This window comes from Ahaetulla prasina, chromosome 1, assembly GCF_028640845.1.
Source record: "Ahaetulla prasina isolate Xishuangbanna chromosome 1, ASM2864084v1, whole genome shotgun sequence".
Taxonomy (NCBI): Eukaryota; Metazoa; Chordata; class Lepidosauria; order Squamata; family Colubridae; genus Ahaetulla; species Ahaetulla prasina.
In genome coordinates, this window is record NC_080539.1 from 56,375,370 (window position 1) to 56,402,262 (window position 26,893).

Genomic DNA, 26,893 nt, shown 5'->3' on the forward strand with positions numbered 1-26,893 from the left:
AGTTTTCATGCTAAATATCCATGGTCTAATTTTCTGGTATCCTGATGTTTCACTGACAATTGTAGCATCTTTAGAGGCAGAGTGAGCTACTTTGTAGTGTATTTTTGGCCCTTCTATTTGAACTGGACCATATCACAGGAGCCCAATAAAACTGATTCTAGGTCAGGCAAATGTAAAATTGGCAAATGTAAAACTCAACTAACAATTGCATCACTTAGCAACAGAAATTCCAGTCTCAATTGTGTGATCATAAGTCAAAGACTACCTGCAACTAAGACATACTGTATATTGAAAGCCAACACATGAGTCATTATTTATATAAAAGTTCCATCATCCTCCCAGAAGTGAAGCATCATCAAAACTCCTACTGACTGTTCCAGATTCATCTAGGACACTGCAAGATTATCAGATGACTTCAGACATCTTGATAATGCTCTATAAGCTAATGCTAGTAAGATCGGGTGAGTAATACATCTAACAGCAATAAATACACTGTGCATCCAAAGGCAAACCACCTCCAATAGGAAAATGTTTCTCCCCTATATTGAGAAAGTTATAGATCATATTGGAAAATTATTAAAGAAACACCTATATAAAGCAGACATAACCTAAAAGCATTCTACAAGCCAACAAATCATCATTAGCACATTATCTGATCACTCAAGGATGACAGATTAGGGATTTACCATCCCTTGTAGTTGTGCAGAAGTGTATATTGGAATCACAAGTCTATTAATATTTGGCTTAAAGAACATGAAAGGCATTGCTATAATCAATGTCAAAGAACATATTTGATCCACCATCTAATTCAAAGACACACAAGAATTGGCCACCCTGTCAAGCTACCATATATCACTACACAGACATACTATCAAGATAAATATTCCAATAACTTCAATGAGAAGAAGGAGAGTTTGGAAATCAATAAAACATGGATCCTAGCCTTATGCCACATCAAGACTAATCAGCCCTTAGCTAATCACAACAAAAAGAATGAGTAATAGTCTGGCTCAAAAACTGACTAAGGAGGAACAGGTTTTCTTGGATTTCTCCAAAACTGATAGGTCATAAATTTGGATTGATTGATTGCAGGCCACCAAGTTATTGTCAATTCTTAGCAGCAACACAGATAGATTTTCTTCATGCCAATCTGTCCCTCCTTTGGTCCTTCACCTCTTCCAACAGTGCACTCATCACTATTGCAACTGCATGTATCCATCTTCCTACTAGTCACCCTCTTTTCTTTCCTTCCCAGCATTAGAGCTTTTATAGAGAGCTAGGGCTTTGCAAAATGGGTCTAAAGTAGGATAAGTAGAGTCTGGTCATTTGTGCCCAATAAGACTTCTATATTGATTTGTTTGGTGATCCATTTGTTTGGGTTTTTTGCCAATCCATAATATTCTCAGAAATCTCTCACATCAAAATTCAAGAGTCATTTGTGTATATACTCTCAAGAACCAATCGGCAGCCTCATTCAAGGAAAGGCAAACCAGGAACCAATTCTTTTGGAAGTCCTTCTAATAGAACAATCAGAAATCTATGTAGATGAGAAATCAGCTTTCTTAGAATTCCGTCATATAGGCCAACCAGAGCATCTTGCCAGTTATAAATACAAGAACCCAGTCAGTTGCCAGTGAAGTGAAGTACACTGCAAAGTAGCTCACTCTGTCCCTGAAAATGCCACCAAGACATCCAAAAACATAGCTATTCAGCCTGAAAGTTCATAATTGATTAATTTTCCTTTCTTCTTATTCTAAGCTGTTATTATTTTTGAGCTGACATTTATTACTCCTTTTCATAATACAAACACAAGTTTTCCCTTTGAACAAAGGGAATCAGATGATGCTTGTGACTGTACTATCACCAATTAAAATATCAATTCATACTAAAATCTATTCATAAAATTAAAGGTTACAATTTACAACCACCCCCTTGAAAAAAAAATGTAGTAGCCACTGTATTTTAGATGGGTAAAATAAAATCATAATATATTGGTAACCTCACACTAAAGTAAACAGAAGCTTCATTTCACAAGACTTCTAGAAATTTAAATAGTTTGCTAGATTGCCAGGTAATTCCATTGCACCATGACCCTTCATAGTAGCTTCATTACTTCGGAATTGTTACGAAAATAAAATTGCAGCATTCAAGGATTACTACACCCAGAACTGTAAAAGACCTTTGAGTACCTGCTCCTCTCTTAACCACTCCATCTATGATCATCAGGAAGGCAAAACTTTTACAGGTAGCCCTCAACTTATGACAAAATTTCTGTTGTTAACTGAGACACTTGTTGAGTTTTGCCCCATCTTACGACCTTTCTTGCCACAACTGTTAAGTGAATCACTGCAGTTGCTAAGTTAGTAACCCGGTTGTTAAATGAATCTGGCTTCCCCATTGACTTTGCTTGTCAAAAAGTTGCAAAAGGTGATCGATCACGTGCTTGTGGGAAACAGCAATGGCCATAAATATGAACTAGTTGCCAAGCATCTGAATTTTGATTGCAAGACTGTGGGAATGCTGGAAAGGTCGTAAATGTGGAAAAATCGACATAACTCACTTTTTTTCAGTGCCATTGTAACTTTGAACGGCGACTAAACGAACTGTTGTAAATCGGACTACCTGGATGGACTACCTATATTCAAACATTAATTGTATATGAATAAATTTACACTGAAAAGGAAACAATTATAAGCCTCTGCTTGGATCCTTGGGTATGATACATATCTATATCTATATCTATATCTAAATCTATATCTATCATGGGATCCTAGAACACTGTTTCTCAAACTTGGCAACTGTAAGATGTGTGGACTTCAAACTCCCAGAATCCCCCATTCAGTTCTGCGGAATCACCAAGTTTGAGAAACGTGACTTCGGCTACCCTTAGCGGGAAGAGTAACCTATGCTGGAAAACGGTGCAGCTGCCGTTAAGTCATCTCCCTCCCAACCTCATTGTTCAGAGCAGGGGTCTCCAACCTTGGCAACTTTAAGCCTGGTGGACTTCAACTCCCAGAATGCCCCAGCGAGCTTTGCTGGCTGGGGCATTCTGGGAGTTGAAGTCCACCAGGCTTAAAGTTGCCAAGGTTGGAGACCCCTGGTTCAGAGCACCCAAAAATCCGGACGACCACTTTATACGTCCAGACTCCGACGATTCGGGATCCATTTGCTGCCGCCTAACGGTCATCCGGCTTCTTGCACCGCACGTTTAACGGCTCCAGGTTCAAAAGGTATATCCCAAAAGGTGCTGGTGATGGGGGGGGGGCAGCCAGGCCAATCGTGGGGCGAGGCCGAAACCCGGTCACCCCCCACCTACCGTTTGCCTGACGTCATTCTTCAGCCTTTTCGGAGGCTATTAATAGCCAGAGATAATGCGCCTGCCTTTGGAGTAGGCTTCCGCGGCCTCTGATGAGTCACTCCTCAAGAAGGAGAAACAGACCGTATGCCCCGCCCCTTCTGAGTCACCGCCGCTTTGCAGCGAGCTGCGAGCTGTGAACCGAAGATGGAAAAAGCCGATAAGGGAGGGAGGGAGGTGTGTTACTTTCCTTGCTGCCTGCATTGAAGCTGCTCGGCCCGACCGACCTTCTCGGATGCTCTTGTTCCACGACGTTATTCATGGTTTCATGTCGGTACCCGACTCGCTATCAAGGCTGAAAGGGACGATAACCATCGGCTTCCCGGCTTGCCAGTGACGTGTCTTGTGCGGCTGGAGGAAGCCTGGGAAGTTGATTGGAGTAGCCGAAGTCTTAAAGAGGCAGCAGATGAGACACACACACACCCCTGGAAAAAGACACGGTTGTTGAAACATCTTAATAGATGGTGGCTGCAAAGTTTTTAAATTTTTCAATAAATGGTAGCTAAGGGGAAAAAAAACTCCAAAAAAGGTTTTACAAACCCTGAAATAGAGTTCAGGGTTTAGAAAGAATGCACTCTGCACTCTAGAAAGAGTGCAGAGAAGAGTAACAAAGATGATTAGGGGACTGGAGACTAAAACATATGAAGAACGGTTGCAGGAACTCGGTATGTCTAGTTTAATGAAAAGAAGGTCTAGGGGAGACATAACAGTGTTCCAATATCTCAGGGGCTGCCACAAAAAAGAGGGAGTCAAACTATTCTCCAAAGCACCTGAAGGTAGAACAAGAACCAATGGGTGGAAACTGATCAAGGAGAGAAGCAACTTAGAACTAAGGAGAAATTTCCTGACAGAACAATAAGTGGAACAACTTGCCTGCAGAAGTTGTGAATGCTCCAACACTGGAAATTTTTAAGAAAATGTTGGATAGCCATTTGTCTGAAATGGTGTAGAGTTTCCTGCCTGGGCAGGGGGTTGGACTAGAAGACTTCCAAAGTCCCTTCCAACTCTGTTATTATATTAAATACCCTAATTATTTACCCAAATGCTTGTATTCTTTGCAGTAGGAAAATAAAAAACAAAAACCTGTGTTAATCCCATTGATCCGTTATTGGTGAAAGTATATTCTGAGAGAGAAAATGACGGAAGCAGTGCTTCTGTTCTAGAGTTAGTCCCATAGTCCTTCATTATCTATGCTGGCTTTAACACTTCTGAATGGTCTGGCCATGAAAAAAAGTCTAAACCTGACAAGTAAACAAGTTTAGAAAATTTAGAACTACGCTGCCTTCGGTCTGACCTAAGCATAGCTCATAAAATCATCTGCTACAATGTCCTACCTGTCAATGACTACTTCAGCTTCAACCACAACAATACATGAGCACACAATAGATACAAACGCACCAAACTCGATTGCAGAAAATATGACTTTATCAACAGAGTGGTCAATGCTTGGAATGCACTACCTGAATGTGGTTTCATCCCGAAACCCCTAAAATTTTAACCTTAGACTGGCTACTGTTGACCTTACCCCATTCCTAAGAGGTCTGTAAGGGGCATGCATAAGAGCACCAGCGTGCCTACCGTCCCTGTCCTAATGTTCCCTTTAATTGTATTCATTCTATGTATTCAATTCATGCATATATATATATGCATATATATATATACATGCATTAATATATATATATATATTAATATTATCTAATACGTACTCTAAAGGTAAAGGTAAAGGTTCCTCTTGCACATATGTGCTAGTCGTTCCCGACTCAAAGCCGAAGAGCCAGCGCTGTCCGAAGATGTCTCCGTGGTCATGTGGCCGGCATGACTAAATGCCAAAGGCGTACAGAACGCTATTACCTTCCCACCAAAGGTGGCCCCTAATTTTCTACTTGAATTTTTAATGTGCTTTCGAACTGCTAGGTTGGCAGAAGCTGGGACAAGTAACGGGAGCTCAGTCTGTTACGCAGCACTAGGGATTCAAACTTCTGAACTGCCGATCTTTCAGTCAACAAGCTCAGCGACTTACCCACTAAGCCATCGCTTCCCCAATACGTACTCTATACGTAAATAAATTAAACAAGCAAGTCCTGTTTCCTTCAGTTAGGTGGCTTCTAGATAGTAAGCATAGGATTGTAGTTTGAAAGGTAAACTAGTTCTCCCAAATCTGAGAAAACATATTGGAATACAACTGTTCACCACTATATTTTTAAGTGGTGAGGGAGGCCACTTAAAGATTTTTCAATCTTGGCAACTTTCAAGTAAGTCTGCTTCTAATACCTGAGCCAGAAATGTTGGTAGTTGAAGTTCGCATATCTTAAAGTTGCCAAGGTTGAAGAACATTGATATAGACAGATTTGGAATTTTGAAGGTAGTGAAGCAGTATGACATTTCTGCCATCTTTGCACATACGCAGAGTTATCCTGCTGGGCTGTTAACAGTAACTGTGGAAACTCAAGAAGACATCTCAGTGGCTCACTGGGTTATATTTGCCAGACTTTGTGTTTCTTCCTCTAACTTAAAGCCCATAATTGTAATTATATTCCTTTAATGTAAATTTGATGGGCTAGTATAGACATATTTCATTTATGCAGTCTGAATATGCATATTTTTTCTGAAATAATGTAATCAATGATATACCTAATTGGTCCTTGTCCTTTCTGGCTGATTTAGACAACCAGGAAGTATGTTCAAGTAGATACAGAGATGGTAAACACACCTTTGGAAGGACAAAGGAATTACACTGGTGTTTGTCAATCTGAAGAAACAGCTAACTGGGAAATTCTGGGAATTTAAGTTCACACAGGTTGAAGTTGCTGAGATTGAGAAACACCTGAATTACACAATTAGATTTTTAAAATGCTATTGTGAACTATTTGTTGGTGAAGCCTCTTGGACTGCTTTGTGTTTCCAATTCGTTATCTTTGGGCAAGATACTTGAACTTGCTGTAGTTTAGTTTTAGAGGTTTATGAATGACATGAATTATCTAGCCCAGTTTAATCTGGTTTAAGGCAGGTTTTTGGATAAGAACAACTCTAGTTGCTCTAGCAGATCATTTATAGTGCCAATTAGATAAAGAGAATTTATATCTGTTGGTTTTGTTGAACTTCTCAATTATATTTGCTATCCTCACAGGATTTTTACTTGGTGGAAGAGAGCTTTGGTGACTTACGTTTAGTCCTATAATTCTTTACCTATAATGACCCTCAGGGTTTGAGCCCATTTTCCGTATTTTTAATATCTGCATGAAACCATTAGAAAACGTTATCAAAAGATTTGGGTATTTGTTACCTACATGAGGATGAAGATATCAGAAAATAATAGATCTTGTCACCAAAAAAAACTATTAATGTTCTGAAATAGTATTTAGAGTCAGTAATATCCTGGAAGAATATGCCGGTTTAGCTCACGCTGGTAAAAGCCTGTTATTAAGAACACAGTAGCCTGCAATTACTGCAGGTTCGAGCCCGGCCCAAGGTTGACTCAGCCTTCCATCCTTTATAAGGTAGGTAAAATGAGGACCCAGATTGTTGGTGGGGCAATAAGTTGACTTTGTAAAAATATACAAATAGAATGAGACTATTGCCTTATACACTGTAAGCCGCCCTGAGTCTTCGGAGAAGGGCGGGGTATAAATGTAAACAAAAAAAAAAAAAAAGAAGAGTAACAAAGGTAATCTAGAATAAAGGGAGATGTAACTAGTTAGAAAGCAGATGAATTCAAAACAGATTGCATTTGTATTTAATAACATAACATAACATCAGAGTTGGAAGGCCTCCAAGGTCCCTTCCAACTCTGATGTTATGTTATGTTATTAAATACAAATGCAATCTGTTTTGGCTCAGAGAACACTTTCCTTGAAGAATGGGTTTTTAGATTGATATGTATACTGTATACTACTTAAACTCTCATGTCTGAAACCTTTAACTGGGCAAAATTGTACACCATAGAGCAAAACGTTTTCAACCAAGGTACCTCAAATGGACTAACACAGAATGCACCCAAATTCTGGGACCCATGATTCCAGTGAAATTGAAATCTGGAAACTTTATAAAACATGACATAAAAATTATCATGAAGCATGTTATGACAGAATACAAAATGCCATAAAACATTTCCTGTGGTCAGCTCCTGATATTTGACTATGCTATACAGTTCAACATGGGTTACTCTCAAGGCAGTTATATCTCTGAATATCTCCCTGAATGTTTAACAACTTTAAAAATACATTAGAAGTTCTGCCATTGTTGAAGGCATTGAGAAATTTGGTACAATAAGGAAATAACTTTGAAATGATGAACCAAGATTGTCTAGTTACTTGTAAATTCTGCAAGTATGTGTAAACTGAAGTTATAAGTAACTTTCCCTAGTTTAAATAGATACATCAATTGTGCCTATTGTTGATGAGGTCAGACACAAAGCTTGTAATTACATCTGAACTACATTACCTGTGTCATGATGCTCATAAAACTTTGTAAATTAATGAATGATGCAAGGGTCAGATAAAAATGCAGATAGGCATTACCAAACCTACAAGAACCCACCAGTTACAGATTTGTTTTCAGGCACAATTCAGTATGGTATTGAAGACTTTCAAATTTCTCAAAGACTGAAGTCGAAGATATTTTAGGATTACCTCTCTCCTGAATTAACCTTCAAAGCTCTATGTTGGAGATCCAGATAATATGAATGAGAAAAAGGTGATTGCATTATAACTGTGGAATCTTCCTAAATTGATGCTCTCTTTAATAGCAGTGGAGTGCTGGAGTTAAATTGTTATCAAAATCTTTTTCATGTAATTATGCTATTATCTTACTGCAACTAAATTGTATGTTAATGTAAGCCACCCTAAAATAGTGCATAATACAAGCAAGGTAGAAATTATATTTTTATAATAAATAAAATGGTAGCCAGTTTTATTTTCTTATCCTATTTGCCTTTCATCTAGGCTCATGAAGAGTTCTGGAGAATGCAAATTTTGATTGGTCTGCCCTAATAGCAATCTTGGGACATTTCATTATTTTAAAGATGTTTTAAATTAAATTCTAATGCATTTTGAAGAAGTTGTCAAATTGAAGTGTTGCTTGTACCCACAGCAGAAATGGATGTATTTGAAAGAAAAAATGCACTCCAACGTTGATGAAATATATCACCTATAACACCCAAATTCCACTTTTTGTTTCATATATGTAGTTGTCATATTGAGTCATGAGTTGTAAGCACTCTGAGTTTATAACTCATATCTCTACTATGGTTTGAAGTCAGATATGCCAGAGTTTTCTGTAATGAAAACAAAACAAAACCAAGGATCACTTGAGTTATTGCCTAAGGCTATCAGATATGGGTTGCAAAAAGCAAAAACAAGGTGGCAGAGATGGTTGTTCAGATTTTTTGAGCTTTGTTCTGCCACTATTGCCACTCTTGGTAGTGGTCTATTACCATTAGGGTAATGGAATAGGACTAGGAAATGGTCTATTACCAGTAGGACTAGGAAGACACAGAATAGGCTTCAAAAAGTGTTGAAAAATACGTGGTGAAGGAACTCCGTCAATGTCTACCAATCCTGCAAAATTCAAATCAAAAAGTTGTTTTCTTAAGCTTTATTCTGAATTATCAAGGACATTTAGTTAGTCTGACAGAAAACAGATGAAAGGCCTAGGAAAGTGACTACTTATAATACCTACGTTCTTTGAGCTACGTTTAAAATTATTTAATAATAGTCTGATAAATGGCCTCTCTTCATCAAATGAGATTATTAATTTTGTGAAGTTATATTGATATTATTTCCTGATTGCTTATTTGTACCTTATGACCATCATTTGTGTTGTAAATGTTGTACCTTGATGAAGGTATCTTTTCTTTTATGTACACTGAGAGCATATGCACCAAGACAAATTCCTTGTGTGTCCAATCACACTTGGCCAATAAAAAAATCTATTCTATTCTATTCCGTTCCCTTTTATATGCTAAATTGAGACCTGTCCTCTGCCTTTGCGTCAGTCACACCTCATGACTGGCATGAATTACGTAACAGTTTGCACAATGATGTTATTATGCAAGTGATATCATTTCCCCATCCCCATGTGAACATTTATACTACAATGATCTATATATTGTTTTATATCATTGTATATTAACGTTTTCATAACTTGACATTCCCTAACTTATATTGCTATCAGTTTATATATATTTTTAAGAATGCATAGTTTATTTATGCCATTTTTATTCATCTTATTTTGAAAGAATTAAGACCGAAACATGCTTTTCTTCCTTCTCCACTTCATGTTTATCTCAGTATGGTAGTATTATGAGACAGATCAGGTTTAGTTGAGCATCATGACTGTCAAAAATTTGAACTTAGGTTTATTTTTCTAAACCAATGTTATTCAGTTTTTCACACACTCTCATACAGTTTACAGGTAGACCTTAACCATATTTGAGCCCAAAATTTTTGTTGCTAAGTGAGACAGTTTTTAAGTAAATTTTGCCCCATTTTACGACTTTTCTTGCTACAGTTGTTAAGTGAATCACTGCAGTAGTTAAGTTAGTGACACGGTTGTTAAGGGAATTTGACTCCCCCATTAACCTTCCTCACTTGAAAGTCTCAAAGCCTGGGACACTGCAACCATCATAAATATGAGTCAGTTGCCAAGTATCCCAATTTTGATCACATGACCATGTGAATGCTGCAACGGTCGTGTGAAAAATGATCATGTCACTTTTTTCAATGTAATTGAAAATTTCGAATGGTCACTAAACCAGGGGCAGGTTCCAAAACCCATTGCTACTGGTTTGCTCCTGGGTGCATGCGTACTTTTATTATTATTTATTTTTTTTATTTTTATTTATTAAATTTTTATACCGCCCTTCTCCCGAAGGACTCAGGGCGGTGTACAGCCAAGATAAAACTCAATATATATACAATTAAAACCAGAATTTAATACGAAGCAAATTGCAAAAAAGGGCGACATTAAAATTTAAAAATTTAAAACACTAAGACATTAAAACCCAATTTAAAATAGTAAAAACTATTATGCAGTCCCGCTTGAATAAATAAATATGTTTTTAGTTCACGGCGAAAGGTCCGAAGATCAGGCGCTTGGCGTAAGCCAGGGGGAAGTTCATTCCAGAGTGTCGGAGCTCCAACAGAGAAGGCATGTGCAGCAGTATCCGAGTGGGTGGGCAGAGCCTCCTGCCACCACCGCTACTGGCTCGCGTGAGCCAGGGCGAACTGGGCGAACCGGTAGCAACCCACCACTGCACTAAATGTAAAGTTGTACGTTGAAGACTACCAATACTTCATAAGCAATTCTTTTCAACCAATTTTATATCAACCCATTACAATGTAATATTCGACTCCGTATTCTGTTCTTTTTATTTTTTAAATACAGTAAATTTTTAAATGCTCTTTTGAAAAGTCTCTGTTCTTCAAAAAATAAACCACTTGAAGTAAATACCAAAAAGCAGAAAATGACTTAATAGAGCACTAAAGAATCACAGAGAAATATTTATAACTCTAGTGGGTTTCAAGCTACAGATCTTGCCTTTAGTAGGCTATCTTTGGAACAAGGGGCACCTTTCTAAAATATAGCCCCTCACTCACTTTAAGGTCGAGATGATGCTATTGCTTCATATTTAGATCATGGCTAGTGAAGAATTATAGGGTGCCTATTAGTCACCTATTATGTGACTTAGCATTTCCACTCAGTTTAGTAACAACAGTTGGTTCATTGGGCGGTGTAGGGGGCAAAGGAGATTGAGCTTATTAACAGAAGTCCCAGATAAATGAGCAGAAGGAGAAGGCAGCAAGAGAGATGAAAAGTCAGTCAGACATGGAGTTTTCAAAGAGATGGATGATGGCCTCACATTCCGAGTACAGCTGAATGGCTCACCTTTCCATTCTCTCAGGTAGATGTAAACCCTAGTTATGCCTGTGGTATTATACTCAGATAATTTTTGAGGATGCCTATAAAGAGATTTCCCCTTTTTTCAGAACTATACAAACAAATGAAATGATCATATTGCTGTAACAATGTTTTTTATTTTCTTCCCTGAAAGTTAAGACCATTCAGTAAAATTTGCCTCAGCTATATTCACAGCAGCTTATTATTTGTAACGATAGTCACCAAAGAAATCTGTACAGTTCCTTTTTTCCCCCCAAGTATAATATTCTTTTGCATCAGCCTTCAAAATGTTTTTGCTTGGAATTGTGTTTCTGATGATAAGTTGAATTAAGAGCTTTATATTGCTTTATGTACAAGAGAGGGGTGAGAGGATACTGTTCAATATATGGCTAAGTATGTTATAAAAAGTGAAACTCTTTAATTGTCCCTGATTTCAGAGAAAAAGAATAAGGTGATTATTTACGTGAAACAAAACAGATTTAAAAATATGAATTTTAGCAGGAATCATACCTTTTGCTAACGTTTTATAGGATACAATTGCTGTTCTTATTTAAACAGATAAACACGGTTACACTTCTAAACTTTCCTCATTCAAGAATGCCACCCCCCCATAAAATTTGTATCAAATGTGTTTATCGGTACAAAGAAAAGTACAGCTCAGATATGAGACCATAATCCTGAAAGTTGTTTTGATCAATTGGAATATTTTGTCTCTTCCCACAACTAACCTGTGTAAAATCCCACTAACTTTGCTAAAGCCCATTGAGGCCAATGAGCAAATTAAGGAGTAGGTATTAATTTTGTTTTTTGTAAGTGATCATACGAAACTGGGATGTTTAGTATGGATGTTTTTCTTCTTTTTTCCTTGGATTATATTGTCGTTTTATTCTTTTACTTTGTAATCTGCTCAGAGAATATTAGTGGTTGAATCAAAACTATTTGAATAAACTAATAGCAGTCCCACTTCTGACTGGGGTCCTGGCAGCAAGTCTTTGTATTTAGGAAAAATATGTATTATGTTCATTTGAGCAAATAATTTCTTAACAATGTCTTTAGCAGGGGTAAACTGTGCTACATACATTGGCTCACATGTGAATCAAAATCATTGGGACTGATATTTTGATGCAGAAAGAAGTAAAAGAATAAGTTACTTATATTAGCATTCTTGCTGAAAAGTATCGAATACATACTAATTGTAGAAATAGTCACTCATTAAACCCAAAGCCTAGAAGAAACACTTGAGTATCCTGCAAAGCTCCTTAGCATGACAACATTAATATTGTACAAGATAAACTGGCTCAAAATAAGGTCTACATAGTAGTCCATCTTACTCAAAGTATAGAGTACTTCAAATAAAAAGGTGCTTTGCTTATCAAACAGGTCAGTTTTAAATGAATATATTTCCTTGTGGGAAATGGGGAAATTTCTTTAGAGAGAGGAATTTATTTAGCCACTGTGATGCCACGAATTTCATTATAACTTGTAATAACTTACTCCAATTATAGAACAGACGGTAGCTAAATAATGAACCATCTGCAGTAAAAAAAAGTAACAACACAGTGACAGTAATCACACCCCAATCCTGCTATCATAAAATGTCATAATATAACAATCAACAGTATACAATCCAGTTTCAAGACAACATTCATATACATGAAAATTAAGGAAGTAGAAAAAACTTAGATACAATATGTATGTAGACAGATGTCTTTAGACATTTTTTTCATTGGCTTTAAAACTACTGCTGTTTGTTTTCTCATTTTTGAGCAATATTCAAGAGAGCCTTGCTGTAGTGGTTGCTAGAGCTATAGATATTTCCTCATAGCCCATTGTTGTTTGTTACAAAACAGTTTTACACAATTAGAAACCTAGAAAAAGAGAGGAAATACTTGGCCCACCACAAGATAAATACTTAAACTTGAATGCATTATATAATGTTTCTAATCCATAAATCCATTGTGCTAAGTGAGGCTTTATTCTCAGTCAACTTACAAAGGAAAGCACAGTATATGTGACATTTATTGCAGATATCTAGATAGTTAACTATTGTATTATTCAAACCAAGGTTAGACACATCCTCAGTGATTTTAGTGGATTTAAACATACTTAATCCTACGTTAGCTTCTCCCTCTCCTTCTGCCTCCGTCCTTGTGCTTAGAGTGCTCAAAAAGAAAAAAAAAGTGTCCAAACTTTCCCTCCATATAGTTCTTACTTGTTTACTAGAAATAGCTGCCTGCTGGCTTGCCTGTGAAATAATAAACCAGTGAGCCTGAATTGCATTAAAATCAGCTTTCCTTCTAACCCAGGCTTGTAATTTAACGACTCTCACTACCCAGTAATTCTGTTGCTTACCTCTGATTGGCCCCATCCTTCTGTGGTGCAGTAGTATACACCGCATTCAGAAACTGACCTAGAACTGAAGTCTGATACACAAGAGCTTTCTGTTTCTCAGTGACTCATTTGACATTAACATAATTATGTTATAGCAGTCAAAGTGATCTTCAAACTATGAGTAATGCAAAAATGAGAGAATGTGTATATAGGAGAGTGGGCATATCAGCTGGCTGAAGTAATCACCAGCTGCTGATAGCAGCTGAGGAATGGAAGTCCTGATGTAAAACTATCCATGTCTGAAACTTATATAAAGCACTGAAACCTAGAGTGCAGGCAGTCCCCTAGGAATCAGGGAACATCTTTTATTTTCTCCTAATGATAATGAGAACTTGTGTAGTCAAGGGATTCCTTTGTTTATTGATTTTTGTCTACTTTCTTTTTCTAATGTCTCAGAGTTAGTTAGCATTTCAGGTTCTAACCAAACTGAGTTGTAGTTTTTCTAAAACTTCAAATTTCCCTGGAGATAATAAAATGAAATAAAGTAAAAGAAAAAAAAACTTTTGCTACTCAGCACTGCTGATATTTTTCCTTAGAGCTTGTAAAATAAAAACTCACTTTTCCCTATCCAATTCCTTAAAACTCCGGATTTTCTGTCGAGTATAGTATGTACTATACTAATAGTTAAAGAAAACACAATTTATATAATAGTTCTTTGTTTTGATTCCTAACAACCTCAACACCTCACTCTCTTTACAATATGGCCTGGATCGGCATCTTAGAATTGTATCAATGTCTATTCTGATATAATTACACATAAAAGTGACAATGTCACAATAATTAAACTGTAACTAACTGACCACATTTGAAGAAGTGACACACTCTTATCTATAATTTCAGATAATACCTGAAATTTGTGTTAAATTTGTGGAAGCTATTTTGAAAAAAAAAACCTCGTTTGCCAGTTCTTTTCTACAATCTTTATTATGATTGTTAACATATTAGTTCTTAATTTGGCCTTTTGCACTAACAGGATCTTCATTTAAGAAAATTGTCAAAACAGAATTCTTTTTAAATATAAAATCTTTAAATTTTATAACTTTATAAAATTAACTTTCATACTTTTATGATTAGTGTGAATTTAATTCTATATTAAAATTTTACCACTTTTATTTTTAATTATAATCATTGTGTTTATTTTTTATAATGTTTTATTGAAATGATGTTTTGATTTTTTTTCCTTCTCTGTTCCATTGTTAAGTTTTTATTATATTTTAATTGACTATTAGTTAGCTCCTTGGTAGATATAGAATACGTTCTAAAGAAAATCAAGTTTGTCATGCTGTTCATAGTGTTATCAGTTCCCAAGTTCCCATTTTTTCCCTCTTCTTCAGAAATAATTCCCCTCAAAAGATCACCGGAGTGATTAAATTTTAAGTTAAAAAATACCCCCCAATATCTGGGTTAAAGGAAGAGTTTCAGAGAATTTAAAAACTTACTATCTTTTAATGGCATTTTAATAGACAATAAATAATCCTTCATGACTTGGATATTTTTTCTAAGAAAGTAAAGAAAAAATATCTGACTTTTGATTTGTTTCAAAATGGAACATTTCATATTTTTCTGCAATTTTTTGTTGAATCTATGGATACCTGCCAACTGAAGATGACATAATAGCTCTTCATATAAAATTGGTTCACGTTCTATTATATGCTTTAATAATTTGGCTAGATTTTAAGGTTCATAATTCATTTTATTTCCATTGCATTGGAATAGCTAAACACATATCTTTAGGAATGGGTATCTGTAGTTTTTATATAAATAATTTAGCTCTTTTTAACAAGAGACAAGGCCATTGATTCATTTCTCACAAATGTCACAGGACTGAATAGTATAAATTGCTTAGAACTAATGTTCACATTTGACTAACACTTTTTCTTTTTTTCTTATTTTACATTTCTTTATCAAAACTACCAGTTTCCATATGCAGTAGATATATTAAAGCAGTGCATACATTTGATTCTTTTTTCAGCTAGTTTTATCTTCATGTTAAAGCTAAAGAAAAAAAACATGCCATCATTTTTCAAATATGTAACAATATTTGATCATTATTTTACATATTATTGTAAGATAAATTTAAATATGCACACAACTTAATGTGAAAAATGTTTGAATACAATTTATCCTGTCTCTTATTTGCACTAAATTGCTCAAAGGTGGAGCAAACCATAATATAAAACTACATGGATGTAATTAAATCAAGCGGAATATAAGGAGAATTAAAAAGAGTTATGCAAATAGCAAGTGATATGACAGACAAATGACTGATCATAGTATCAGCATAAAGGTAGCTGTCAAAAATACATGTAACAGTAGACAGCAGACATACTATGATCAACTTTTTTTAGAAAAAAAATTGCAATTAATGTAGCAATGCGAAGCATTTTTAGGAAGGATTATATTCTATTAATTGAGAAAAGATTTATTTTCAAGCACTGTAAACTTGGATAGGATTATATTGCTTAAAATCACTTGTTGAAATGGATGCTGAGTGAATAAGTCAAAAGGACTGGGTATAGCAAAACAAAATTCTATGTTTTTCTGTTAAACCTGTAGTACCATTTTAATTTGTTTCAGATACGTTGTTGATATTTTCCTTCAATTGGGAATTCTGGAAGCATAGTTCTAGAAAATATGGAGGATTACAGTTTGAGGAACTGGTAGCTTACTGCAGTCTAAATTACTTGACTTTCCTTCCATTTCAAAAGCAAGCTGGATTGTTATTTGACTCGAGACTAAACATATTAAAGGGTGTGTGTGTGTTGTTTCTTTTCAATGTTTGTATGGAATATTTTAAATGATATTATTTCCATCAAATTCTTAATGTAATGGAAATGTTCTCAGCTAAAGTGGCCAGATCACAATGTTAAGGAGTGTACCTCTGCAATTTGTCCTGTTCGTCAGCATTACAGGTTCCCCTTATCACTTGCCCAAGATGAGAAAACGAGAAAAAATTTACTGATAAAATTCTCTTTTTTGGCAGAACTCTCTGATTGATAGTACACATGTGAAGAGTGGGATGCAGAATTTTGATTATGATCATCATGCTCATCATTGAGATCCATTGTCAGGGTGGGTTAAAATGGCAGTAAGGAAGAAGAATTTCTAGCTTTTTTACAATCCACAAAACATACTTTCATTTTTTAGAAAAAAAAAAAAGACCCTTAATTTCATTCTCCAAACATGATGTTTAAATTATATTTCTGTCAGGTACTTTAAAGACTTAAATCATCTTTGGTTCTTTTGGCCTTGAAATACAAAAAATACTTTGAGCCAATCAGTGCTCATATCTTTCCTTAAAGCTGACAAATTTTTATTTATCTATTTTTGTGTGCCTTTGAGTCAGTATTTATTTTCAGAAGTGATTTGCCATTGTGTTCTTCTGAGAATTGAGGGAGAGTATTTGGCAAAAGGTTACCAAGCTGGCTTTGGGTCTAAGATAGGACTCAAGCAGAGGTGGGTTCTACTTATCTTTACTACTGGTTCGCATTCCGCCCGCATGCCTGCGCTCTTCTGCACATGTGCAGATCACTATGATGACGTCCAGATCAGTGGGCGAAGCGTCCCACCAGTTTTATTACTGGTTCTTGCAAACCAGTCCGAACCGGGGGGGCAACCCATCACTGGACTCAAGGCCTCCTACTTTCTATCCTGGTATCTTAATGACTACATGAAACTGACTCTATAATGAAAAAGAAAAAAAGGGAAAAAAGAAAAAAGAAACAAAAAAAAGCCTGAGGCATAGAGGAATGTAAATAAGTGTTCTGTCTCACTACCTAATAGCAGATTACAATTACCCTACCCCTTTCACACCAAAAGAAATAACATTTGATGTTAAGATACATCCATCCATCCATCCATTGTAATATACATATGTTTAAGCATTTTGTTTGGAAAATCAAATAAGAAATTACAATGGTTGGAAGCTATGTTAAAGAAATGTAAACAAAAGTCATTAAACCCTCCATAGCTTCCTAATTATCTTCCCACCATCCTCTATTGCATTTCAAAGCTGTGAAAATGAATGACCAGCAATTTTGCAACCAGGTGTTTTCCACAATTGCCAAGGCCAAGATTACATATTGCTTCAGCAATTGGGACTCTTCTTTCTTTTTTGCCTGTCAGTTTTGGTTATTTATTTTGGCTTTCTTGATGAAAACAAGGATATTTTTGAATGCACTTACAAAATTTATGGTACTGAGTTATTGATTAATATTCATGTACCTGAATTGCTGATTAATACATTTGCATAATTTGACTGAGTAAATCTGTTCCAAGAATTTTGTTGGGAGCCTGGCAACATACAAGTTTTATGAATTATTATTTTTTATTATTAAATGTACCTGCCATTTGGAGAAAAACATTTTGCGCATGAGATTTTATGGGTAATGGTGATCAAATAAGGAATAACAGCCACACTTGCATTGGGGGGGAAAGGGCAGATATATTCCATACAAAGGAATATAATCTATACAAAGAAGTAACAAGTTCCAGAAACTGCAAACTGAAGTTGGGGTGGGGAGATTTACAGGTGTTGCTAATGGGAAAAGAGGCTGGCTGTAGAGCTATAGCAATTCTAGGAAATTACCAGCTTTCAATAATTTCAAAGAATAGCTCCTGAAGAAAGGCCATAGTGTGAAACCAATGCATCCTGGACAGGGGTGAAATTCTCCTGGTTCAGACCAATGGCAGTGGCTGGTTCGGAGATCTGGTAGCAAAAATCCCTACCCCCCCCCGCCCATGCCCCCCCAATCGCCTGGCCACCTGCTTGCCACTTCTTTTAAAAAATGCTTTTAAGAGGTAAAAAAGAGGCTCTGATGATCACAGCTGAGCCGTGCAATCACCAGAGCCTTTCTTTTCACTTTTAAAAGCATTTTTTTACAACCTATTTGGCAGAATAGGTTGTTTAAAAAATGCTTTTAAAAGTAAAAAAAAATTGTGCGCCACAGCTGATCACCCCCCTTCGGGTGCTATTCTACTTACCCTAAGCCTCCTTTTGGTGTGCACTGCACGCGCACCTCACATTTAGTGGTGTGGTGTGCACTGTGCATGCGCGTGCGCAGTGCGCAGCCAGTGAACCAGTAATAAACCGGCTCAGATTTCACTGGTCCTGGATCCAATTTCAAAGTGATGCAAAACATCAGTGAGATATTGCAATAAAAATGAAAGATCCATTCTTGTTCATTCCACCTTCTTAGTTACTAACTGTGGGGGAGGACTGCCTTACTGTTTCGTATTGTTCTTTAAATTCTGAATCAGATCACCTAGTGAAATATTCACTGTTGAATGGCAGGGGAAAAAACACCACAATTTAAATATAACAAGATATTCCAAGAGACAAAGAAAAGAGGAGGACTGGGCTCACCTGATTTGAATTTGTATTTAGCAGCTTGCTAGTTCCTTTGGATGATGGTTTGGAAGAAAGAGTGGGTGCTATTGAGAAATAGAAGGCTTTTGGAGTTAGAATACTATGATTTGAGATTTGGATGGCATGGATATTGGTGGCATAAATTCAAAATTGAAGTGCATTTTAAAAACTCTTGTTAGAGAACACAGCATGGATACAAACTCAAGTTGTGCCCCAAAACAATTTTGTGTATCTCGACACAAGAAGCATTTTATAGGTGAAGAATAGGCAAACACAAATGGTTAATTTATCAAGAGGCACTAGAATTTTGTTAAGGTGAGTGTAAAATAAAATCAAGAGAAGAACTGGTGGCAGAGGATTTAGTTATCAATGATTCTCTTATTTATAATTAATAAATTTAATTTAAAATAGATGAAAGACTATATGGTTGTGAACATTGTAAGGCTATGAAAAATAATTGTGTACAAATGATGAATATGTAATTGCTAAAATGTATAAATGTTTATTGAAATTTGAAAGAAAAAAGTGAAAGAATATATGATAGTAGAATACAATTTTTGGTTATAATATACAGATGGAACAATGGGAGAATATGTGGAAAGAATTGAAATTTACATTATAGACTTAAAATATTTTTTTAATAAAATGAAGTAACATCAATATATACTACCAGATACATTATCTTCAGATTTATACTGAAAAAGTGAATAACTAGAAGGGACATTTTATCATGTTTGGTGAACATATACGAAGTTGGATACAAATCATGGAATTTTTGTACACAATAACTGAAGCAAGATTATTGTATGCACAAAGATAGAAAGATTCAGTATTACTGTATCCCCAATGGAGGGATGGTTGGTGAAGTAGATGGACCTTGCTGAGATGGTTAAATTAATCTCTTTGATCAGAGAAAAGAGAATTATGGTAGCTACATTTATTGCCAACTGCAACTCTTTGTGCGAAAACAGAAACAAATGTATTTATGATTTATGGTTTTGATGATTAGACACGATAGATTACAGAAAAAATAGTTAAATTGTAACCACATAGAAAAGCTTATAATTGTACCTATATAACTGCAATTATATAAAGAAGACTGGAAGCTATTTTGTATCATTTTTCTTTTACTCTCTGCACTCTGTTTTCTTTCTTGTTTTTTTCTTGTTCTTATGTTATTAGTTGGTGTTAATTTTTATATTCTTTTTAAAAATTATTTAATAAAATTTTATTAAAAATATTCACTGCAGAACATGGGAGGATGGCTGGTGTTGATGTTTGCTATTACAGCATTAAGAATAAGATAGAAAGGAAGCTTTTGATGCTGATTTTCTTTCACGGTATAATTATTCATTCGGCTTTGATTCTCTTTTGTTTTTCTAGTACTTCCCTTTTCTTCCTTTCTCCTTAAAAAATCCAACAAATCTGCTAAAATGAGAAAGAACAGTATCTTTTTGAAGCATAGCAACCACCCATCACTTACCATTTCATAAAAAAACCTATCAATCATTATTACATACCCTAACTGTGTAATATTACACTGTACCACAATAGTAGTTCAAAAACCATTTCCCCTATATGTTAATCTCTCACTGCACTGAGCCTTCCACAAGCAATTGTATACCAGAATTTCCTTTTTTCCATGAAAGTTAAAACCTATGCCATTTAGTTCTTACTTCTATGGAAACTTATTTAGAAATGTGCAGTTTTCATTTTTGAAAATTAATTCTGCAAAAAGCACAGAGAAACATATTCTCCTTATGCCTGTGTACAATGAATTTATTTCTAGGCAAATTGGATATAGGATTACAGCCCTAATATTCTTAATATATTCATTGTATTATAAATGCTCTAAGGGCTGCATTAAAAGGTTTTACTATTTGCTGATACCTTAACTACAATTCTAAAGTCATCCTCACATTCTATTATAATAAACACACTGATTAGCATATGATGGGTTATATATGATGGGTTATATAATGTGGGTTAGACAGTACCACCACCAGATGGATTCGTAACTGGCTGACCAACCTCACTCAACATGTAGTCCTCAATGGAACGACATCCACATGGAGGGAAGTATGCAGTGGAGTACCCCAAGGCTCTGTTTTAGGCCCAGTACTCTTCAACATCTTCATCAATGACTTGGACAAAGGGATAGATGGGGAACTCATCAAATTTGCAGATGACACCAAGCTGGCAGGAATAGCCAACACTCCAGAAGATAGACTCAAGTTACAGAAAGATCTTGACAGACTTGAACATTGGGCGCTATCTAACAAAAGGAAATTCAACAGTGAAAAAAGTAAGGTTCTACATTTAGGCAAAAAAACCAAAATGCACAGGTACCGTATATGTGGTACCTTGCTCAATAGTAGTAACTGTGAGAGGGATCTTGGGAGTCCTAGTGGACAACCATTTAGATATGAGCCAGCAGTGTGCAGCAGCTGCTAAAAAAGCCAACACAGTTCTGGGCTGCACGCCCCTTATGGTCCTCTTAAGAATGGGATGAGGTCAATAGTAGAAAGTTTTTGGTTAAAGCTTTTAGGATTATGGGAAAAGACCACAGAGTCAGGTAAAGTGTTCCAAGTACTGATAATTCTGTTACAGAAGTCATATTTTGTGCAATCTAGATTAAAGCGGTTAACATTAAGTTTAAATCTATTGGTTGCTCTTGTATTATTGCAATTAAAGCTGAAGTAGTCTTTAACAAGAAGGACATTACAATAGATGATTCTATGAGTTAAACTTAGGTCTTGTCGAAGGCGACGGAGTTCCAAGTTTTCTAAGCCTAGGATTTCAAGTCTGGTGGGATAAGGTATTTTGTTGTTTTCAGAGGAATGGAGAACTCTTCTTGTAAAATATTTCTGGACACGTTCAATTGTATTGATGTCAGAAATGTGGTGAGTGTTCCAGACAGGCGAGCTGTATTCTAGAATTGGTCTAGCAAATTATTATATGCTCTGGTTAGTAGTGTAGTGTTTTTGGAAAAGAAGCTACGCAAGATTAGGTTTACAACTCTTAAGAGCCTTTTTTGCTATGTAGTTGCAGTGGGCTTTGGCACTTAGATCATTTGATATAAAAACTCCAAGGTCTTTAACAGGATGGGGGTCTTCTGTAAGGTAATGTCCATCAAGTATGTACTTAGTGTTTGGGTTCTTTTTTCCAATATGTAAGACTGAGCATTTGCTGGTTGAGATTTGGAGTTGCCAAGTTTTAGACCAAGCGGTTAGATGATCAAGGTCTTTTTGAATGATAGATGTATTGTCTGTGGTGTTAAATAGTTTGACATCGTCAGCAAAGAGAACACAATTACTTGAGATATGGTCACAAAGATCATTAATGTATAGTATGAAGAGTATTGGTCCAAGAACGCTGCCTTGAGGAACGCCACTCTTGACAGGAACAGGATTTGATAGAGCATTGCCAATTGTTACCACTTGTTGTCTGTTAGACAGAAAAGCAGATATCCATTTGTGAAGGGGCCCTGATATGCCATAGGATTTTAGTTTTAGGAGAAGTTTATCGTGTACTATTGAGTCAAAAGCTTTGCAGAAGTCTATGTAGATTGCATCTATTGTTTTGCCTTGATCAAGATTTGTAGTCCATATGTTTTTACAGTGGAGAAGTTGTAAGTTGCATGATAATTTTTTCCTGAAACCAAATTGTTTATTAGAGAGTAGGTTGTTAGTTTCTAAGTGTGAGGTAATGGATTGGTTGATGATTGATTCCATGACTTTGCAGGTGACGTAGCACAGAGAGATTGATCTGTAATTTTCAACTAAGCTGGGGTCTCCTTTTTTGAAGATTGGGATGACTGTGGCTAGTGACCAAAGTTTGGGAAGGGAACTGGTAGTGAAACATTTATCAAAGATTATGCTTAGGGGTTCTGCTATATTGGTGGAAAGTTTTTTTAAGAAGTAGGCACATAGTCCATCAGGTCCAATAGAAAGCGATGGTTTCAAGTTATGAAGAGCTTTTTCAACATTATCTTCTGTGAAATCTATATGTATTAAGTCATCATACTCATTGCTGGTACATTTGGGGAATGTCGGATATGTGTCATCGCTGTTAACAAAAACTGAGCCAAAGAAAATGTTGAAGAGGTTTGCTTTAACTGTTTCGTCATTGCATTCTTTGCTGTTAGAATCTTTTAGTGGTGGGATGGATCTTGAGTCTTTAAGTTTATTGTTGACAAAATTATAAAAGGCACGATTGGAATTTGTGCACAGAAGGTGCACAAATTCTTGCTTGGTGTGGTAATTTGTGCATTCAGTTTTTATTTGGTTGCATATATTTCCGTAGCGGTTTTTGAAATTTGCTACATAGCCTTTTTTGTTTCTTTTCCAGAGGGTTTTTTTTTTGATTGAATCTTTTTTATTGATATGGGTAGTTTGCTTTTCCTGATCATGGTGGTTGTTTATGGTATATATAGTTTAATGACTCTATTGATTTCAAGTAGGAAAACTCTATAGTGGTCTTCAGCAGTTATACAGGTTGAGAACAGATTTTGCCAGTCCAGAAATGAAAGATCGTTTTTTATAAGGTCATAGTTGGCTTTTTTGAAGTTTTAGTTAGGAATACTATTGTTATGACGATTTAAGTAAGGACGTATATTGAGACGAAAGTCAATCATGCAGTGGTCACTGTTGGAAAAAGGTTCTTTTATTTGTAGTCCATAAATTGAGTTTGAGTTGTTGCAGAAGATGAGGTCAAGGCAGTTGTTGACTCTTGTATTGTTAGTTACAAGTTGTCCAAGACCTAGGTTTGTAACAGCGTTGTATAGTGTAGTATGGATTGGATCAGTTGTACATTCATTAGTTATCCAGTTAATGAGAGGTAGATTTAGGTGACCCAGGAAATGAGAGGATATGGGCAAGAGGTAGCCCATGTTAGCAGTGAGGTTAACATATTTGCATGAGTAATGTCGTAGTCAGGGGCTCTGTAGCATAGTAATAATTGAAGAGTGGTGTTAAGGGATTGGTCGCATACAATAGTTTCAGGAAGAGAAAGTTTATGTGCAACTTGGATATTTTTTAGATTCAGTGACTTTTTGTAAAAGATAGCCACTCCACCACCTCTTCGGTTTTCACGATCTGATCGATAAACTTGATATTCTTTGTTTGAGACAATGGAGTCAGGAAGGGATGAGTTCAGCCATGTTTCACAAACAAATATGATATCAAATGCACCACTGTTTAACAAGAGGATAAATTCAGGTAATTTGTTAACAATGCTTCTTGCATTTATCAATTTGCATTTGAGATCTGTAGTGATTGGTGTTGAAGAGGTAAGGGGCGTGCATACCTAGTTTTGTTATTTAGTTAGTTATTTAGTTATTTAGTTAGTAAGGCCACACTTGGAATATTGCATTCAGTTTTGGTCGCTACGATGTAAAAAAGATGCTGAGACTCTAGAAAGAGTGCAGAGAAGAGCAACACAGATGATTAGGGGACTGGAGGCTAAAACATATGAAGAATAGTTGCAGGAACTGGCTATGTCTAGTTTAATAAAAAGAAGGACTAAGGGAGACATGATAGCAATGTTCCAATATCTCAGGGGTTGCTACAAAGAAGAGGGAGTCAGGCTGTTCTCCAAAGCACTTGAGGGTAGAACAAGAAGCAATGGGTGGAAACTGATCAAGGAAAGAAGCAACTTAGAACTAAGGAGAAATTTCCTGACAGTTAGAACAATTAATAAGTGGAACAACTTGCCTGCAGAAGTAGTAAATGCCCCAACACTGGAAATTTTTAAGAAGATGCTGGATAACCATCTGTCTGAGATGGTGTAGGGTTTCCTGCCTGGGCAGGGGGTTGGATTAGAAGGCCTCCAAGGTCTCTTCCAACTCTGTTGTTATTATTATGATGATGATCAAAATCTATGTGATAATAGGCTTCTTGAAACTTTTGAGATTAGAACTAGGCTATTGAATTTGTTGCTTTCTCTAGAAACTCAGAAAATCTCTTCCCCTAATTCAAGTATAAACATGATACTATATATTGCATTATAGGCCAATGCATTCCATCTCATTTTACTATCATTGTATCTTGGTTAATTCCATGTTCATTCTGATTTCTTCCTAGCAAAAAGAAGTGCAGGATTTGCTTCTGTCAATTCACAGCATACAATAAGAGAAAGAAATTTTGCAACTTTGTGCAAATATGTCAATAAGTAAGTAAGTAAATAAATAAAAGCAATTACATTTAAATCTGAGTGACTTAGACATCTATTTATTTCAGGATTATTTAAATTTCTTCTAAGTACTGAATATAAGTACCTGAGGAAATGTTATGCACATTATCTACTATTCTGAAACTGCATATGAACATTGATATAAATTGTATTATGCAGATTCAGCTAGATAAACATACTTTAGCCAGATTACAGATAATCCTTAGATTATGACAGGAATTGGGACTGGCATTTCCATTACTAAGCAATGCAGTTGTAAAGTATGAAGTTGTGTGACTATATCACTTAGCAATGGCAAACCCGCAGTTCAAACTGCCATTATAAACCCAGGACCATGTGGTTACTATTCAGGTGTTCAGGTGTTGCAAGGGTGCCATGGACATATCCTTTGAATGTGCGCATGCCATGGGGGTGCTGTGAGCCAGTGCCCTACAGTGTGGAGATGTGCATACATACGTACAGCAATGGGGGGGGGAGTTGCTATGGAGCACATGCAGGTGAAAAAGCGACAAGAATCAGAGTGACTTCAGACTTCCTACTGGTGTCCCCATTGTCTTTGCTTGAGGAAACCAGCAGGGAATGTTAGAAATTGCAGTCACATGACTGTGGAGACTCTGATGGCTGCAACTTTATAGATGGCTGTAAGTCAGTTGTTCAATGCCATCATAACTTCTCAACTTTTGATCCTTTAAGTAGACTGTTGTAGTCTGCCGGCAGCTTGCGGAGCTAGCAGCAGAGTCTGGCAGGAGGCTGGGGAGGAACATGGGACAGTCCTGGAGTCTGGGGAAGGCTTGGATGAAGGCTCTGCATCAGAGGCAAAGAGGGGGCTAGGGCCATCTGGGAGTTATGTGCTGACTCTGGAGCCTCCAGAGTTTGATGTCAGCGAGGCAGTGGAACAGGGGGACCCTGTTCCCAGTGCGTGCATGCGCAGAGCTGTCAAAAGGCAAGAACAATTAAGACAAAAGGGGTGACTTGGGAGTAAGGCTTGGAGATGATTGGCCCCTCCCATAAGACATAAAGGTAGAGGAAAGAGACATGAGCCTTTGCAGGAAGCAATTTTGTTCATTCTGATCGGTTTAAATTCTGAAGCTTGGTTTTGACTCTGTGCTCCGTGCTGTGGCCTTGCAAAGCTAATTGTCAATTAGATCTTTGGGCAGCATGTCAAGGGAGATAAGGGTGTGTGCTTATCAGCCTTATCCCAAAGGACTGTGGCAGACTTCTGTTGGACACTTTACAAACTATTTATGTCTCATTACACAAATGAACAGAATTCACAGCCATTGAAATAAAAAGAGTTTTTGGGACTAATCGTGTGCTTCTTACTGGCTCAGGAAGCCTAGGTCAGAACACAGAGGTACTGTCAAGGACAGTACCTTTTGCATTGTACAAATTGATAAGAGGAGCCTTTGAAGCAGCCTTGATGATAGGACTAAGGGTGACCTTCAGGGTATAGTCAAAAAAGTTAAGATTGTGGCTGTTTAGGGTGCATTCATATATAAAATCAGGCAAAACCTGTATCATCATGATTTCCATATTGACGTATTTTACCACAACCTGTCAAGCACCGGGGAAATCAGGAGATTCAGGCAGTTCAAATGAGTATAAAGATTTATTGAAAGCTTAAGTTCTCTACAAGAATCTGAGTGGGAAATGAGCGGGAATTAAGAAGGCATTCAAGGTGGGCTGGACTT

General features: G+C 36.4%; 1 protein-coding gene and 1 long non-coding RNA gene across 8 annotated transcripts in view; one reads left to right on the top strand and one right to left on the bottom strand.

Moving 5' to 3' along the window:
• The window catches only part of LOC131189279 (uncharacterized), a 54,008-nt gene extending 40,331 nt beyond the window's left edge, over positions 1–13,677 (bottom strand). The window contains exons 1-3 of one of the 2 annotated variants that reach the window (XR_009152965.1): positions 13,604–13,677; positions 3,583–3,780; positions 3,317–3,489 (exon numbers count right to left, since the gene is read on the bottom strand). This is a non-coding gene — a long non-coding RNA (uncharacterized LOC131189279). Of the gene's footprint in view, positions 1–3,316; positions 3,490–3,582; positions 3,781–13,357; positions 13,396–13,603 lie in introns of those variants that run through there. The other variant, XR_009152966.1, reaches the window with a different exon arrangement.
• ATF3 (activating transcription factor 3) overlaps positions 11,108–26,893 on the top strand; it is a 41,834-nt gene continuing 26,048 nt past the window's right edge. For 3 of the 6 annotated variants that reach the window (XM_058165347.1, XM_058165351.1, XM_058165353.1), the window contains exon 1: positions 11,111–11,255. The gene's annotated coding sequence lies outside the window, so the exon portion shown is untranslated. Of the gene's footprint in view, positions 11,256–20,978; positions 21,316–25,093; positions 25,182–26,893 lie in introns of those variants that run through there. The other 3 variants (XM_058165349.1, XM_058165350.1, XM_058165352.1) reach the window with 3 other exon arrangements.